Source organism: Phoenix dactylifera, unplaced genomic scaffold (assembly GCF_009389715.1).
Source record: "Phoenix dactylifera cultivar Barhee BC4 unplaced genomic scaffold, palm_55x_up_171113_PBpolish2nd_filt_p 001534F, whole genome shotgun sequence".
Classification (NCBI taxonomy): Eukaryota; Viridiplantae; Streptophyta; class Magnoliopsida; order Arecales; family Arecaceae; genus Phoenix; species Phoenix dactylifera.
Window position 1 is genome coordinate 76,690 of NW_024068843.1, and position 5,763 is coordinate 82,452.

Here is a 5,763-nt window from a genome sequence, read left to right on the forward strand (position 1 = left end):
ATGCTTATAAGCGTCGTCTTAGGTTCTAAGCTTCCGACGATGCTTGTAAGCATTCTATTAGGTCCTAGGGTCGTGCTAGGTCCTCAGCTTCCAACGACGTTTATAAGCATAATCTTAGGTTAGTGTTTAGGTGGAGTTTAGTGGAAGTTAGGGTTAAGAGTGGGTTAGTATGTAGGATTTCGATGATACTAAGGAACGAGATTAGGCCCTCGCGCCACGAATTTGGCAGGAGAGCTGAATGTCCTTGGGAATGATGGTAATGCACTTGGCGTGGATGGCGCAAAGGTTAGTATCATCGAAGAGACGGACGCCATGTGCCTCAGCAGCCTCCTGGAGGGCGGCGAAGGAGAGCTTTGGAAGCGGTGGTCGGTCTTGAAGTCCTGAACTATCTCACGGACGAGGCACTAGAAGGGGAGCTTGTAGATGAGAAACTTCGTGCTCTTCTAGTACTTGCAGATCTCCCATAGTGCCACCGTCTTGGGGTAGAAGCGGTGGGGTTTCTTCATGCCACTGGCGGCTAGGGCTGCCTTCGTCGCTAGCTGCTTGCGGGGGGCCTTGCCCCCAGTGGACTTCCAACTTGTCTGCTTGGTTCTTGCCATCTCAAAAAATGAAAGCTACGATCAGGGTTTTGAATCAGAGGATTGGGATTAGGGCCTAGAGAAGGGGTGCAGAACTTGGAAGTAGGGAAGGGGATATTTGTAGGGGTTGGGGAGGCGGGGGAGAGTCAGAAGGTTCGAAATTTTGAAAATTTTGTGTGTGCGTGTTGATTTTGATAGCGAACGGCGGAGATCTCCTTTCAAAATAGCATGTGGATCGCGATCTGTGGAGCTCTTTTGCTCGGATATAGTGCATCCAACGGTGTGATTTCTGAAAACACCGGTGCGTTGGTCCAAAAAAACAAATGCGGAAAATTTTTCATGGTTGTTGAGTTATGCTTCAAATTTTTTTAATTAGTTTTTATGTTATCAAATGTAGGATACTAGGATTATAGTTTTATCTTCTCAACGTGTGTATTCGTAGCTTCATGTCCTGTTGTTGCGTATCTACTCGTCTTGCTGCATGTTATTTCACAATGACAATAGCACGTAAGGCATTATAGTTAGGGGGACTTGGCCTCCGATGACACTTATAAGTGTCGTCCTAGGTTCTAGGCTTCCGACGACGCTTATAAGTATCGTCTTAAGTTAGTGTTTAGGCGGAATTTAGTGGAAGTTAGAGTTAAGAGTGGGTTAGTGCGAAGGATTCTAACGATTCTTTTAAGCATCGTTTGGATTCTTTTCCTCATTTCCTTCCGACAACGTTTATAAGCGTTGTCTTAAACCAGTCCTTGGCGTCCGACAACGCTTATAAGCATTTTCTTACTATTTGCTTTCGACGACGCTAATTAATGTCGTCTTAGTTTCATCCCTAGCAACGCTATTTAAAAGCGTTGGCAAATTTTGGCGCCGGAGTCAAAATTACCTATGCTTTTACCTAACATCGGCATATATATGTCGTCATTCTTCCTTTTTCCTGTAGTGCATTTTCTGATGGTATTTATTTTACCTTCTCTCTCAAAAAAATTGATAGAAGATTCACCATTTATTTTACCATGTCTCTTATCTATTTTTCGTACCAAATATGATTATCTAATATGAAAGTTATTTTTTTATTTTAGATTACCTCAAAAAAAAACAAACCCTAAGGTGAATGCAGCGGCAACATCGTAATTCATGGATGAACCTCCCCACGTTATGAGGTGAGGAAAAGCCAAATTTTGTGAACCGCCTGGGGACGGAAGCCAATGTGCAAGATTGGGACGATCAATTGCTAGACCTACATTTGGGTCCAGGAGTTTAGACTCGGACATGATTAGACCAGCTCAGAAACTCATGCAGCTTTTTGTGAAATATACTCAAAAACCATGATGGTGTATATGGTTGCTGCAGGAAGAATCTTCGTACCGTCCGAAGTCATGCAGTTCAATTCACGTTAAGCAAACTTAACAACAGGACCTCAGTACTTAATGTCTAGTTCTAGTACATGGTTGGATTGTTTTTAATTTAAGTGCAGTTAGAACTAATTGTATATATAAATAAATCTATTGATGCCAAAAATTTATCCAACGAACGAAGAGGCTCGGAAAGTATAGTCGAACCTCCAAAACTTAAGAAGGGCTTTGGAGTAATAGTAGGAAAGAAATCATGGTATAGAATAACATGTGTCTCTTCATACCTGGGGTTCTGGGTCTTTTTTATAGATCAAGAATCATTATCCTATCCGAATTGGACTCTTTAAAGCTTAAGTCTTAATGAGAGACTATTTCTTAGCTTTATTTATCTGGATCAACTAGAAATAAGAGTCCCAAAAATATTAGTCCCATGCCAGACCACATGTCGATTTATAATAGGTAGGTCAAATTTATGCCAAATCATATGCCCCCCACTTCCGAGTGGAAGCCATCTTTTCTAGCTTAGATGAAAGAAGTAGATAAATTAGCAACTATAGATAGGATTGGGCTTATCTTGCCATGCTTATCACTTAAAGTTATGGGCAGAAATTGCTATCAGGTGTACAAACCTCGACTGGTTTGTGCCATTGAACCCTTTTTCGTTTTGAGAGCTGCTGAGATTAGCTTTTCCTGCTGAGAAGAATTAATGTTGTCTCTACAATCTGTAGAAGGTCAGCTCTTTGACCTCTGTGAGGTCAATTCATCAACCTGCTATAGATCAGTCCACTGGATGGGTCAACTTACTACACTACAAGAAAAAGAAGATTTTCCGACGCTTTTTTTCTGACGCTAGGAAGAAGCGTCGGGATATTTTGGTTCAGCGCCGAACTTTACCGACGCTTCTAAAAAGCATCGGAAAAGTTTCGGAATCAACGACGCTTAAAAGCGTCGTCTAAAGTTTGGACCTACAACGATGCTTATAAGTATCGTCAGAGGCCAAATCCATTTAAATATCAGCCCCCTCTTGATTGATGCCCTAGTTTTTTTCCTCTCCTCTCCTCCTGCCTCTAGCGCCGACATCAATCCACCGGGAGTCCTCTTATTGTCTTTCCTCTCTTGAAACCCTTAAACCATTGCCACTCTCACCAGGTAAAAGCCTTCTCCTTCTCCTTCACCGGGAGATATACCTCTCCTGATTCAAAATCCTGCTTCTCCTTCTCCTTTTCTTATTTTTCCCCTTTTGCTTTCACTTTTTCTTTTTTTTTCCTCAAGTAATTGCGAAATATTTCAAGATATACTCTAAAAAGAAAGGACAAAGGCCGAGTCCGTGAATCAGATTTTGAATTATCGAGGTATATCATTTTTCTCTGCGCCTCTTTTCTTCTTTTTAATTGACCGCCTTATAAGAGTAGTAGCTTTGGCTTCTCCATTTTGTTCGCAGGAAGGGTTCAAGAAAGGTCTCGATGGCCGCCTCTTGGTATTTTTTTTTCTTTTCTTTCTTTAATAAAGTTTTATGTGCATGGTTATTATCCCTTTGCCTTAATTATCACATGTTTTCTTGAAGAAAATCGGTGCCTGGAAGTAATGCAAGGTGATTTCGTTGACTTGATCTACAAAATTTTGGTTCTATTCTTTCTTGGAGTTCTTGATTTCCTTCTTACTTTTGTTTACTGATGCCTAGTTGTTGTCCCTGTCTTTGGAAAAAAAAATTCGAAGAGTTGATGTTGTCCAGAATTGATAGCATAGATGCTGAGCCAAACTAGATCTCTGATGTAAGAAGGAATAGGAATGCTGAAGAAAATAATTTTTTTAAAAAAATTAAATACATTAGCCGACGCTTATAAGCGTTGGCTTTGAGGCTTTTAGCGATGCTTTTAAGCGTCGTTAAAAACTGATCTTTTACGACGCTTTCCGAAAGCGTCGGAAAAAACTTTTTCCGCTAAAGTATCGCCAACGCTTCTGCGACGCTTTGTTTAGTGTCGGTCGAACTTTAGCCGACGCTTATAAGCGTCGGTAAAGGTCATAAAAAATGCCGGAAAAGATGTATTTTTCTGTAGTGCTAGATCGGTCGGCTTGCTGGATAGGTAGGCTACCTGGAGATCAGTTCTTCTACAGTTGTGCAAAGAGATGCTAGATATCAGCTCGTTCAGGTCGTTGTCCTCTGAGAATGGCTTGAGAGCCAATATGGCTTGAGGTTGTTTGCTTGGTGCTTGGCCCCCATTCTCAGCAATGGTTAGGCCAAGGTTAGCAACTTCGATTCTTTGCAAGTGTAGGGAAGTAGATTAAAAGTACCCGCATGTTTCACTTCATAGTCGTTGGGACCGGCGGGTCATAGATTTGTAGGTCAAATTTGCAAGCTATGGTGAGGCCTTGAAATATTTGGGGTCGGCTCAAACTTTGGTCCCCCCATTCATCGACGCATTTAGGTCAGTGGGCCTTGACCACTTTTTTTGTAGCTTTGAGTCAGCTTCTCACCCGGGGTCTTCATTTCCAACCTAAATAGATTGAGTTGCTAGGAGTTTAGCTCATCAATTCTTCTGTCGATTGGATTCTTTGGATAGCTAGCACCTGGGTGATCGGACTGAGCATATTTCCTCCCATCCGAGCTTAATTTTTACTAGATAATTTCATTAGCCCTTGGGCAGTAAAATAGAGGTCAAAGTCACTTCTAGGTTATTTTCTTAGCCTCTTGGGCTTGCAGGCCGATGGCCTTTTGAGAGGCTCGTCCAACCTATAGAGCTTGAGTATGACATCATTGGTTGTCTTGGTGAGATCATCCGATATTTTGTCAATGGTTCGTGGTCTTTATGAGACATGTCCATATTTCGAGACTTGTGAATGGGGCTCTTTGAGAGACTCATCCGATCAGTTACTCTTCTACGATTAGCATCCTGACCTAAGCTATGACTTTGTACATGGTTGGAACCTCCTTCATGCTTGGATAAATTTTGAGCTTGAGTTATGGAGAGGTTATGAAAGCTAGATCGCGTACACTTAAAGCCATTCAAAGTGGTTAGATTACAAATAATGAATTCACACATGTCATATGTGGTTATGCAAATACCGATTCAAGGCCCACATTACGCTAAGGTGCTCGCGGATGTGTCAATGGTGAGATCGTTGCCAAAGATGCTCGGATCCAACGAAGGAAGAAGATGTGATACGTTCTCGATGTCTCACAAATGGCGCTAATTTGTTGATGCCAAAATCCTATCAAACAAAGGTGGGGCCCAAAGAGTATTGGTGAACGAACGCACATGAAGAAAGGAGCTTGTTAGATTGCTCCAACTGAACCCTCCGATGCTTAAGTCAGGAAGAACTTTGGAATAATAGTAGGAAAGAGAACAAAGGGTAGAATAACCTGTGTCTTTTCATATATGAAGTTTTGAGCCTTCATAGATGAAGAGTCACTGTTCTGTTGGTTTTGAGTCCAAGTAGAAAACTATCTCTAGATATAAAATCCTATTGAAATTAGTTTTTTGCTTGGCTATATAGCGGATTTAGACCATATCAATATTTATTTTATACACATATATACTAGTATTAAATATAAAATAGACACGAAAGTGAATTATATATAGTTTTCATTCAGTAAAGATTGGACATAAAGCAGCAACTCATTCAAGGTCCAACTCTCAATCAACCCACTGACACTGTTGATTTGCGTGTATATATGTATATATTGCAAAATCAATGCAATCCACGAGTACTGCTGTTACCGACAAGCGACAGACATGTGATGGGGCCACTCTTACTAGCTCCTGGTGCATTTCTTTTTCATGTACACGTAGATCGGCTTTCTGCCACCCACTAACAAATAATAAAATCAAAAC

The 5,763-nt window shown here is 41.1% G+C and overlaps 1 pseudogene; it reads right to left on the reverse strand.

Annotated features, from left to right (window-relative positions):
• Window positions 1-201: 201 nt before the first annotated feature.
• Window positions 202-599, reverse strand: LOC120108763 (annotated as a pseudogene).
• Window positions 600-5,763: the final 5,164 nt, after the last annotated feature.